Genomic DNA, 13,706 nt, shown 5'->3' with positions numbered 1-13,706 from the left:
TTGTCCAGAATTTATCAATTTTCAAAAGTAATCCTTTTGAATAAATGACTTAGTTCATGGTAGTACAATCTCACTGAAAAAATCCTAACCAAAAGAACTATACTACTTGTGTTTGTGTAATCTTTAACGGAGGAAAAAGATTCATGGTAGAACAGAGACCTAATATAATATTAGCACTGAGACTTTTAGAACTTACAAATGTTCCTGAACTAGTCTTATTCATAACTAAACTATGCTGAAAAAGATTCAAATATATTCAACTTTTTTACTAAAGTGTTCAATCTGGAAAAGATACAAGTGATTATATATGTTTATGCAAATTAACTACCCCCCCCCCCCCGCTTACTAAGCCACGCAGCAAAGTGAGCGGGCTGTGTTGGAATTAGCGAATGGAAGCCACTAATGCGGCTTAGTAAACAGGGGGGTAACGGCACAAGGAAAAGTGAAACAATTGATTTTGAACAACCTGTTCTAAAGTTTTCTCATTTTCATTTAGAAAATGATCACACCATCAAAACAAACACAAAAGGACCTGGTAGGGACATAGGTTTTCTCATCAATTACTAGACATAATCCTGTTGTCTCCCTGTCTGTCTTGTCATCAATCTGAAGGAGGTGAGACTCTGAAATGAGGGGGCATAGGATGAAGGTAAAAAGGGGCCGACAAGAAATCTGAGCAAATTCTACTTCAAGGAAAGGGTGGTAAATTCGTGGAATATCCTCCTGGTGGAAGTGGAAGTGACGAAAACTGTAACTGAATTCAAGAGAGCTTGGGGCAGGTACATAGGATCTTTAGGGGAGAGGAAGGGATAGTAGATGGCATGGATGGGCAGATTGGATGGACCATACGGTCTTTATCTGCTTTCATTTTGCTATATTTTTCTATATTTCTTTGAAACATATCACCTCTACCCCTTCTTCCCATAATCATATTTAAAATATTGCAATCCACCTATATTCAGTTTTAGAAAACATACAAAATAAACATGCATAACATAATCCAATAAAATCAAAATAACTAAACAGAATCAGATATCACATTGTGGAGGGCCACACAGACATCCCAGCAGAGCAGAGGGCACCCTGGGGGCACTGCAGTGGACTCCACTTAAAAGCTTACAAGTACATATCTCACCATTATCCCCTTATATTGTATGGGGAGCCCTCCAAAACTCACCAAAAACTACTGTATCCAACTATACTCCCAGACTGGGAGACTGGGCGGCTAAATGGCAGATGATGTTTAATGTGAGCAACTGCAAGGTGATACATTTGGGAAAAAAGATCCCGAATTATAGCTACATCATGCAAGGTTCCACATTAGGAGTTATGGACCATGAAAGGGACCTGGGTGTTGTCATCGATAATACACTGAAACCTTCTGCTCAGTGTACTGCTGCAGCTAGGAAAGCGAATAGAATGTTGGGTATTATTAGGAAAGGTATGGAAAACAGGTGTGAGGATGTTATAATGCTGTTGTATCGCTCCATGGTGCGACCACACCTTGAGTATTGTGTTCAATTCTGATCGCCGCATCTCAAGAAAGATATAGTAGAATTGGAAAAGGTGCAGCGAAGGGCGACTAAAATGATAGCAGGGATGGGACAACTTCCCTATGAAAAAAGACTAAGGAGGCTAGGGCTTTTCAGCTTGGAGAAGAGACGGCTGAGGGGAGACATGATAGAGGTATATAAAATAATGAGTGGAGTGAAACAGGTGGATGTGAAGCGTCTGTTCACGCTTTCCAAAAATACTAGGACTAGGGGGCATGTGATGAAACTACAGTGTAGTAAATTTAAAACAAATCGGAGAAAATATGTCTTCACCCAAAGCATAATTAAACTCTGGAATTCGTTGCCGGAGAACGTGGTGAAGGCGGTTAGCTTGGAAGAGTTTAAAAAGGGGTTAGACGGTTTCCTAAAGGACAAGTCCATAAACCACTACTAAATGGACTTGGGAAAAATCCACAATTCCAGGAATAACATGTATAGAATGTTTGTACGTTTGGGAAGCTTGCCAGGTGCCCTTGGCCTGGATTGGCCGCTGTCATGGACAGGATGCTGGGCTCGATGAACCCTTGGTCTTTTCCCAGTGTGGCATTACTTATGTACAATAGCCCTTATGGCTGCAGGTTTCACCTATATGTGGATACTGTAGGTTTTTGGTAGGTTTAGGAGAGCTGATACTTTCCACCACAAGTGTACTAGTTAGAGTGGATTATGTGAGGGCACCCTTCTCCATACTGCACCGACCACTAGGCTACTCCTGGGACCTGCTTGCTGCTCTAATAGGACTGGTTATAACATCAGAAGCTCTCATAGAGGCTGGCATTTACAGTTTGTTTCACATCTTTGGGGGTGAGAGGGGGTAAGTGACCACTGGGGGAGTAAAAGGGGATCATTCCTTTATTCCTCCAATGGTCATCTGGTCATTTAGGGCACTTTATTATGGCTTAGTTGTTAGTAAAACTGGTCTAGCTCAAAACGTCTTAGTTTTAGTCCTGTACATTTTTGTTTTATTCCATTATGGCAAAAAACATCCATGTGTTAGGAATACCCTAAATCCCACCCCTGACACATTCGTGATTTGGACATACTTCAGACAAAATGCATAGATAAATGTCTTCAAAATAGGTTTCAAAAACAGTGATTTGAACATTTTGGCAAGCAAAATGTCCAAATGCTGCTTTATGCCACTTTTTAAAACATTTTTCTCTTTCAAAATTGAGTCCCTATACATAATAATCACAACAGCATAAAATCAAATTGAAATAATAATAATACATAGCAATAAAAAAACCATCATAAACAGCAGAGCATCAAACCTAGCTAAAAAATAACCTTTCTACCTGCTTCCTAAAGTCATAATTCACAGTCTATCAGAGAACAGAATAAAAAGCCTCACCAGAAAATAATTTGTTCATCTATTTTCTGAAACCACAGAGGTTTTCCATCAATCTCATCTCAGTGGACAATTTATTCCATTTTGATAGACAGGTAAGATAAAAGATTTTATTATGCATTTCTGCCAGTCAATATGTTCATACAAGCAGGCAAATGCAGTGTCCTAGTGCACTCAGAACGTAGGACTATAGATGGTGTATACAACTGCAAGGTTGTATAAAATGTTGCGTTGCCTCTCCAGATAACACCTTAAAAATGAAACGAATCACCTTGAATCTGGCATGCCAGATTATTGGCAGCCAGTGCAATAAGGAAAGTATAGGACTAATATGGTCAAAATTGTGAACACCAGAGAAAATTCTGACTGGAGAATTTTTAACAGCCTGTAATGCCTTCATCACATTAGACACTATACTTAAGAACAAGAAACAAGAATCTAATTTGGCCAAAACACCTGAAGGACAGTCCTAAAATTATGTGGGTCAAAAATCATTCTTAATCTTCTACACAATCTCAGCCCCAAAAACGATGATGCCAATTGTTTGATAAAGGGTCTCTTAGAAAGAAAAGAATCCAATATAATCCCAAGACTCAATCTGAGTATGAGAAAATTTCTATACCTCTTCAACAAGAGATTTTGGTGAATCCTGTTGAGGTAATCTGCTATACACAAGAATTCTTGTCTTAACTAAATTTATTGCTATGCGATTCATCGACATCCAGTCCTAAACTCATAAAACAAAGCTGCTCTTGCAAGAATATCAGTCAGATTATCCAGAAAAGGAGAAAAAGAATTGGATGTCATCTACACATATCCTAAATGATATGATTAATTCCAACAGCAATTTACAAACAGGTAGAGTATATACATTAAAAAGCAGAAAGAATAGACCCCTGAGGCACTCCAGGGGATAATGAGTAACCTTTTGAAGAGGACTCACCAAGTTTTATCCTCTGTGTTCTACCTTTGTCAAAACCAAATCAAGTAACATCAACCATAGATAACAATGAGATTTCAGTATTATGAAAACTCAAAACCATGTTGATGAAAATTAAGAACAAAAGAATAGATATACTGGGGCAGACTAATGGTCCATGTAGCCCAGTATCCTGCTTCCAACAGTGGCCAATCCAGGTCACAAGTACCTGGCAGAAATCCAATTACTAACAACATTCCATGCTACCAATCCCAGGGCAAGCAGTGGCTTCCCCCATGTCCAACAGACTATGGACTTAAATCCAGGAACTTGTCCAAACCTGTTTTAAACCCAGATATGCTAACCACTGTTACCACACCATCTCGCAGTGAATTCCAGAGCTCAACTATTCTTTGAGTGAAAAAATATTTCCTCCTATTTGTTTTAAAAGTATTTCCATGTAATTTTATTGAGTATCCCCTGTTCTTTGTACTTTTTGAAAGAGTGAAAAATCGATTCACTTTTACACATTCTACACCACTCAGGATTTTATAGACCTCATATCCCTCCTCAGCCGTCTCTTTTACAAGCTGAAGAGACCTTACCTCGTTAGCCTTTCCTCATATGGGAGGAGTTCCATCCCCTTTGTCATTTTGGTTGCTCTTCTTTGAATCTTTTCTAATTCCGCTATATTTCATTTGAGATATGGCAACTAGAATTGAACGCAATACTCAAGGTGAGGTTGCACCATGGAGCAATACAGAGGCATATAATATTCTTGGATCTATTTTGCATCCCTTTCCTAATAATTCCTAGCATCTTGTTTGCTTTTCTGGCTGCTGCAAGACACTGGGCAGAAGATTTCAGTGTATTGTCTACAATGAGACCTAGATCTTTTTCTTGAGCGCTGACTCCTAAGGTGGACCTTAGCATCGGGTAACTATGATTTGGATTATTCTTCCCAATGTGCATCACTTTGCATTTGTCCACACTAAATTTCATCTGCCATCCATTTGGATGCTCACTCTTCCAGCTTCCTAAGGTCTTCCTGCAATTTTCAGAAACCACATGTGTTTTGACAATTTTGAATAGTTTTGCATTATCTGCAAAATTAATCACCTCACTTGTTGTTCTTTATAAATATGTTAAATAGTAGCTGTCCCAGTATAGATCCTTGCAGCACTTCACTATTCACTCTCCTCCACTGAGAAAAATGGCCATTTAACTCCCTCTGTTTTCTGACCAATAACCAATTCCTAATCCACAGAATGACACTGCATCCTATCCTATGACTTTTTCATTTTCTCAGGAGTCTCTCATGAGGAATTTTGTCAAAAGCTTTCTGAAAATCTAGATACACTACATCAACTGGCTCATCTTTATCCACATGTTTATTCAATCATTCAAAGAAATGAAGCAGATTGGTAAGGCAAGACTTCCCTTGGTTGAACCCATACTGACTGTTCTATTAAACCATTTTTAACTACGTGGTCCGTTATTTTATTCTTTATAATAGTTTCCACTATTTTGCCTGGCACTGAAGTCAGGCGTCTCGGTCTGCAATTTCCTGGATCCTTTTTAAAAATCGGTGTTACATTAGCCACCCTCCAATCTTCAGGTACTACGGACGATTTTAAGGACAGTTTACAGATCACTAACAGTGGATTAGCAATTTCATGTTTGAGTTCTTTCAGTACCCTGGGGTATATTCCATCCAGGTGATGTATCACTCTTTATCTTATCGATTTAGCTCAGTAGAGCTTTCAGGTTCGCCGAGATTTCATTCATTTCCTCTGCATCATCACCCCTGAAAACCACTTCTGGTACAGGTATATCTCTTACATCTTCCAGAAAAGCCAAAGCAAAGAATTCATTCACTCTCTCCACTATAACCTTCTCCTCCCTGAGTGCCCCTTTTGCTCCTTCATGATCTAATGGTCTCACAAGCTTTCTGCTTCTGATGTACCTGAAAAAGTTACTGATTAGAATACAGAAAGTCCAAAACTTGATAAACCCCACTTTCTTCAGAACTTCAGCTAATAATGGAAGAGAGGAATTGGGTGATAATTTGCCAGGTCATTCTTATCTAAAATCTTTCCTAAGAATAGGCTTCACAACAGCCTGCTTAAATTGGTCAGGAACTATTCTGGATTGAAAATAGGCAATAACTCAATTATGAATGGGATAGTTATACCAGGGTATAATCTGATCAGGAAAGACAGGGTACGATGAAAGGGAGGGGGAGTGGAACTATATGTTAAAGATAATATTAAAGCGATGCAAGAGGCAAAGTGGAAAATGTATGCACATTGGTGCGATAAACAGGCCTCCTTCACAGACAGAAGTGGACAGATTTAGAGATGTATTGGATAGAAATGTTTTAAAATAAATAAATAATTGAAGACATTAAAAATATAACTGTGAGAGAGGAACTACTACTAGTAGGTAACTTTAATATGCCAGATGCTACATAAGTACATAAGTATTAAGGTCCATCAAGCCCTGTATCCTGTTTCCAACAGTGGCCAATCCAGGTCACAAATACCTGGCAAGATCCCAGAAAAGCTCAATACATTTTATGATGCTTATCCCAGAAATAAGCAGTGGATTTTCCCAAGTCAATTTAATAATGGTCTATGGACTTTTCCTTTAGGAAGCCGTCCAGACCCTTTAAAACCCCGCTAACCTAACCGCCTTTACCACCTTCTCTGGCAATGAATTCCAGAGTTTAATTACACGTTGAGTGAAGAACCATTTTCTCTGATTCGTACTAAATTTACGATTTTGTAGCTTTATCGCATACCCCCTAGTCCTAGTATTTTTGGAAAGCGTAAACAAACAATTTATGTCTACCTGTTCCACTCCACTCATTATTTTATAGATCTCTATCATATCTCCCCTTAGCCGTCTCTTCTCCAAGCTGAAGAGCCCTAGATGCATCAGGCTTTCCTCATAGAGAAGTCGTCCCATCCCCTTTATCATTTCATCACCCTTCTCTGTACCTTTTCTAATTCCACTATATCTTTTTTGAGATGCGGTGACCAGAATTGAACACAATATTCGAGGAGCGGTCGCACCATGGATCGATACAAAGGCATTATAACGTCCTCATTTTTGTTTTCCATTCCTTTCCTAATAATACCTAACATTCCATTTGCTTTCTTAGCAGCCTCAGCACACTGAGCAGAGCACGTCAACATATCAACAACAACGACGCCGAGACCCCTTTCCTGGTCGATGACTCCTAGCGTGGAACCTTGCATTACGCAGCTATAGTTCATGTTCCTCTTTCCCACATGCATCACTTTGCACTTGCTCACATTAAAGGTCACCTGCCATTTAGACGCCCAGTCTCCCAGTGTGGTAAGGTCCTCTTGTAATTTTTCACAAACCTCTCGCTATTTAACAACTTTGAATAACTTTGTGTCGTCAGCAAATTTAATTACCTCACTAGTTACTCCCATCTTTAAATCATTTTTTAAATATGTTAAAAAGCAGCGGTCCCAGTACAGACCCCTGAGGAGCCCCACTATCTACCCTTCTCCATTGAGAATACTGACCATTTAACCCTACTCTCTGTTTTCTATCCTTTAACCAGTTTTTAATCCACAATAGGACACCACCTACTATCCCATGATGCTCCAATTTCCTCTGGAGTCTTTCATGAGGTACTTTGTCAATCGCCTTTTGAAAATCCAGATACACAATATCAACCGGCTCGCCTTTATCCACGTTTGTTCACTCCTTCAAAGAAATGTAATAGATTGGTGAGGCAAGATTTACCTTCACTAAATCCATGCTGGCTTTGTCTCATTAATCCATGCTTTTGAATATGCTCTGTAATTTTGTTCTTAATAATAGTCTCTACCATTTTGCCCGGCACCAACATCAGGCTCACCAGTCTATAATTTCCCGAATCCCCTCTGGAACCTTATTTTAAATATTGGTGTTACATGGGCTTCATGTTCATTGGGATATCCCTATTGTGGGGATGGTGTGGTTCAACATTAACATAGGTGTGAAGAGGGTTTTTTCAAAGTGAAGGTTCTAGACTTTACTGAGATGGGGAATTACCTCAAGGAATTGTTAGTAGGATGGAAACATCTGGAAGAAGTAGGAAAGCAGTGGGCAAAATTGAAAGGAACTATTTTAAGGACAACAAACCATTTTGAAAGCAAAATAAATAAAAGTAAGAGGAAAAGAAGGCTGCCTTGGATCTCAAAAGTAGTAGCTAAAAAGGTAAGAAAAAAGAGGTTACTCTTTACAAACTACAAGATATCAAAGACACAGGAAGACAAGTGTCAACATTTTAAAAAGCTAAGAGAAACTGGTAAAGTTGTCAAGAAAGCAAAGATGGAAATGGAAGACAAAATAGCCAATAGGGTAACATGGGGAGACAAGACATTTTTTTTAACCATTTATTTTATTATTTTCATGTACAAACAGAGCAGTAAGGAAAACACTTCTAATACAACCAAATCGCTAGCCAAAATTTCCATGACTGTTTCCCTCCCGTCACATCTGAACGTGTTCTTTTAATCTCCCCCCTCCCTCCCCCCATCCCTCCCTTCCTACTTCAGTGTTCTCGTAATTCTATCTCAGCATTGCATTTTCTCCGCTACTGTCCAGAGATGCGTTGTGAGGACTGCCATTGTTCATAAGATTTCCAGAATTTTTGGTGCTGCATCAATCGACCGGTCTGCAGCGCAGTGAGTTTAGCCATCAGGCCAATGTAGTCCAGTTTCTGCAGGACTCTCGAAAGACCAGGTAGCACAGGCTGCTTCCAAGCTGCTGCCAGGGCCAGCTTGCTGGCCACAAACACCTGGCCAGCAAATTGATGTATTGAATTTCGGAATCCTTTAGGTTTGAAATGCAGCAAACAGTGGTCCATTTTCATTGGGTAGCTCACCCCAGTGACCTCATGTAGGAATTTCAGTCTCTCTCCCCAGTAAGCCTGGGCATGTCTACAGGTCCACCAGATGTGAGTCATATCACCTGTAGTGTCGCACTGTCGCCAGCATTTAGCTGAGCCAGTGCGAAACATTTTTACAATACGATGTGGAGTATAATACCAATTGTATAATATTTTATGGCCATTTTCGACCATAGCGCTAGAGACTGAAACTTTGAGCAAAGATCTAATTGCTAATTTCCATTGGGGAAACGTATATGCTACCCCTAGGGCATCACCCCATTTATTTAGATAATGTTCTATTGGGTTGGTGTACAGAAGTAATGCTGCATAAAGTCGTGATATGCTACCCCTGCCTCCCCCCTTCATTAATCCATTTTCTACCTTTGTTTCTGCTAGGCTAAGTTCTCCTTTTGCCCGCCGGGTTAGAAAGTCTCGCACTTGATAGTACTGGAAAGCCTGCAGGGGGGATAGCCCATGTTCCCTACGAAGCTCTTCAAAAGATAGCGTCCCACCTTCCTCCCACATTTGGCCTAATGTACATAATCCCATGTTCTCCCAACTGCAATAGGCTATGTCCCCCCCGCCTGGCCCAAAATGAGGAGCAAATCTAAGATACATGTGGCGGAAGTATCTGCGCCCCGGAAAAAAGCGCTCCCGGACCTTATTCCAAGTAAGCAAGGGCCACTGTATCAATGGTGGGCATTGTTTTATTAATTCCTCTAACTCCTGTTTAGCCAGCCAGGGAATGGCCCTAAGCGGAAAGGGTCCCATCCAGCCCTGTTCTATCTGCGTCCCAATATTCCCTACATCCACGAGCCATGTGGCTATGGCCCTCAGATGTGCTGCTTGGAAATATAGGGCAAAAGACGGGACCCCATCCCCCCTCGCTCTTTAGGTTGGTACATAACTTCCCTTCGAACACGCGGGGGTCTTTTTTTCCAGATGAAGGAGAATACCTTTCGAATGTTTCGTAGGAAACTATCAGGGACTGAAATTGGTAGTGCCATAAAGAGATAGAGTACCCTAGGGAGTATCACCATTTTTACTGCACTGATTCTCCCAACCCATGACAGTTGCAAGCCATCCCACCTTTGTAGGTCTTGGAAGAGTTTTCGTAGCGTCTCAGGGAAGTTAATCCGAAAGAGCTCATCAATGTTTCTCGGCATATTTACCCCAAGATAACGGATATAGCGCAGTGCCCATCGAAATGGGGCAACTTGTTGCAGTCGGGCTTTTTGCTCGGTGGAAATATTTATATCTAATGCCTCAGATTTGTCTAAATTAATTTTGAAACCCGAGACTCTCCCATAAGCATATAGTATTTCTAGCACTAGTGGGAAGGAAGTCTCAGGATCTCTCAGCATTAACAGAATGTCGTCAGCAAAGAGGAGAGTTCGTGTTTCTAGGCCTCCCAACCGTGGGCCTCTAATGTCAGGATGTGCTCGAAGTCGTATCGCAAGTGGCTCCATTACGATGGCAAAAAGCAAGGGAGACAACGCACACCCTTGTCTTGTCCCTCTATAAAGGAGGAAGGGTTCTGTAAGCCTGCCATTTAATCGTATTGAGGCTGTGGGAGTCTTATAGATTAGGTGGAGCCAGTTGATGAATCGCCCCGAGAATCCCATTTTAACTAACACTCCAAATAGAAAGGCCCAACTCACTCTATCAAACGCCTTTTTAGCGTCAAGTGACAGGATGCATAGAGGGGACCGTGTGTCCTGTGCGTGGTAAATCATGTGTAGGGCTCGTCGAATGTTGTCAAACGTCTGTCTCCCATGCACAAATCCCGCCTGGTCCTCGTGAATGAGAGAAGGTAAGCATTTCTGTACCCGTGTTACTAAAATGTTTGTTAACATTTTATAGTCTATCCCCAGGAGAGAGATGGGCCTGTATGATCCGCAAAGCTGGGGGTCTTTCCCGGGTTTATGAATAACCGTTATGTTGGCCAGATTCCACGTTGGCGGGAGCCCCGAGCTAGTCTCTAGTGAATTAAATACCCGCAACATCAAAGGGGCCAACAGCTTCCCGAATGTCTTGTAGAACTTATTGGTAAATCCATCGGGGCCTGGAGCTTTTCCTGTTGGTAGCCCTTTTATAGTGCAAGTAATTTCTTCCAACTCAATAGGTTGTGACAACCTCTGGACGTCATTACTTGCCAATTTAGGGAGCTCCTCATCCTCTAAATAAGTCTCCATCTCTATATCAGCTATTTCTTCCCCTCTGGCATACAGTGTGCCATAATAGTCTGTAAATGCCTCTTCTATGTAATCAGGGTCTGTGTGGATCTCCCCCTTCTCGTCTCTCAGACTCGCAATCGTATTGCGGGTTGCCTGCTGTTTAAGTTTATAAGCTAGCAGGCGGCTGGCCTTATTACCAAATTCATAATGGGACTGCTGGGCTCTCTGTAGGTCCTCAGCTAGATCCGCTAGCTCTAGATCGCAAATTTGATTCCGGAGCCGGCGGATCTCGTCCATGATTGTTTGCGAATCACCCGAACTGCCCCGATAAAGTCTGGATTCTTCCTGCTCTAATTGACTCCAGAGTGTAGCCTCCTTGGACATTCGCTGCTTCCTAACATGTGCCTTAAGCGCTATCAAGTGGCCTCTCATAGTTGCATTAAATCCCTCCCAAACTGTGATGGGTGAAACCTCCCCATTATCACTGAACTGGATGTATTCAGTAATATTTTTTTCTATGCTCCCAACATTAAGCAGATCTTGTAAGAGAGCATCATCTAAGCGCCACTCCCTCCTCCCCCCTCGGGCTTTGGGTAGCACCAATTGCATCAGTACTGGGGAATGGTCTGACCAGGTTCTGGGCAGTATCTGGTGGGTCCCCATCATTCCTGCTACTGATATCTCCCCTAGCCAAAAATCTATCCGGGAGAACGACTGATGGACTGTGGAGTAGTATGTATAAGTTCGCTCTTGTGGATATAACTGGCGCCACAAGTCTATTAAATGCCAATGGGCAATAAATTCTTGCAGTCGTATTCTACCTCTATGGCCATATCGTGTGTTACCCGAAGAGTTATCGAGGTGGGGCTGTAAAGTAAGGTTAAAATCTCCCCCGACTATTAGAGAGCCCTCTATATGTTGTTGAATGACCTGGTCTAGTTCAGAAAAGAATCCCTCTTGCTGCATATTGGGGCCGTAAACATTCACTATAGTGTAGACCTGTCCCATCAGTGAGAAAATCACTAGGAGGTATCTTCCTCGTTTGTCCCAGACCACCTTTGAAATATTCCATGGTTTATCTCCCGCGAATGCTATGAGCACTCCCTTACTCTTCGTATTATCCCCATTAGACGCAAAGTATATAGTTGGAAACTTTTTATGGCGACATAGGTGTTCAGATTTGGGCAATAGATGGGTTTCCTGCACTAGGACCACATCCGCCCGAAGGCGAAGCATTTCTCTAAACAGGAGTTGTCGCTTCCTTGGGATATTCAGCCCTCTCGCATTGAGCAGCAATAAATTAAGTTCAGACATATTTCATCTTAGTATATCTTTCCATAGCTTTCTGGAATTTTAGCTGTCTCCTCATTTTCTGCCATCCCTGTTGGGCCTGTCCCCTAATTTCTCTGAAGTAGGCCTTCCCACCCTTCCCCCGCTGTCCCCGCCCCTCCTCCCACCCACCCCCCTGACTTTTAAAGCTGCCCCTGTGAACCATCAAGGGCATCTAGGGAAGGAGTGTGAGCTAAGTGTACGTCATGTCAAGACCCCGCTAGCACTCATATAATATAAACAGTCAAAGCCCCATACAAGTTTTAAGTCACATAACATCCTTATTAAACAGTTTAACTTTGTAACAGCCGAACAGGATAAACATAGTGCCAGCACATTGAGGTATCACTCCCAACCACATCCCATAGTCATCCAGAGCTGTACCTGTGTCTCTCAACAGTGCAACAAGCACCCTGGTAATCTTCAACCTGAAGTCTCTGCCACGGCAATCCAGCCTCTATGTAAGTCGTAAACAGATGGGATATCCTTCCTCCTAGTCTGGCTTCTTTCAGGAGACTTTGGTTGCCGACTGCTGACGCTTCAGACGTTTCTGGCCATTCCCCACTCGTTGCCATTTTGATGGTATCATCCGCGCTGAGCCTTGCTTTGCTGTTGCTTCTAAGTTAGATGACTCGACCGTATCTTCTTCTGGCAGGATCTCCTTCGCCTCTGAGAGTGATCTTATTTGCTGCATCTTTCCCTCCTTATAGAATACTAGGGCAAAGGAGTGCCTCCATTTGTATCGGATTCCAAGTTCCTGAAGGCGTCTAGTGACCGGTCTAAGATCTGCTCTGCGTTTTAGAGTAGTGGCCGCAAGATCTTGATATATTTCTACTGCGTATGTGTCCCAGGTAAAGTTTGGAGTCTGCCGTGCCGCTTTCGCCACTTGCTCTTTCAGCTTGTAGTCTCTAAAGCAGACTATTATGTCCTTTGGAAGGTTAGCCTGCGGGGACCCGAGTGCTCGGTGGGCTCGTTCTAGTTGGATTGAAGCTGGTTCCATCACTGTGCCGCCCACTGCCAGAAGCTCGCTCACCAATTTTTGAACCGTGGATTCGCAGTCCAGGTAGGCAGGGGATTCCGGTAGCTCTCTGAAACGCAAATTGCACCTGCGGCTCCGGTTCTCCAAGTCCTCCAGCTTGTCTAAGACCTGGTGGTGTGCCAATTCAGTTGCAGTGGTTCGTTGGTCCAGGGCTTCGATCGACTCTGACTGGGCATCCAGTCTAGTCTCCACCTCCTCAATTCTGGATCCAAGCTCCCGTATTTCGCCTTTTAAGTCAGCTCCCATTGTTACCAGATCATTCCGCATTGCTTTCAGATCTGTTCTTATTTCTTGGAGCCATTGCTGCCATTCGGGTCCCATCTCCTCCACGGGCTTCCCCCGGTCTTTGCTGGCATCTGCTTCCATCGGAGGTGTTATCTCACCGGGAGACGCCGGCTGTGCTCGCTCCTGGCGGTTTTGCTGTGC

The 13,706-nt window shown here is 42.4% G+C and overlaps 1 protein-coding gene across 1 annotated transcript in view; it reads right to left on the bottom strand.

The window, feature by feature from the left end:
* The window catches only part of RASGRF2 (Ras protein specific guanine nucleotide releasing factor 2), an 839,627-nt gene that overhangs the window by 250,707 nt on the left and 575,214 nt on the right, over positions 1-13,706 (bottom strand). The window lies entirely within an intron of this gene.

Source organism: Microcaecilia unicolor, chromosome 2, assembly GCF_901765095.1.
Source record: "Microcaecilia unicolor chromosome 2, aMicUni1.1, whole genome shotgun sequence".
NCBI classification, from domain to species: domain Eukaryota; kingdom Metazoa; phylum Chordata; class Amphibia; order Gymnophiona; family Siphonopidae; genus Microcaecilia; species Microcaecilia unicolor.
Note: the sequence above shows the minus strand (reverse complement) of the source record. Positions and strands in the feature narration are given on the sequence as shown.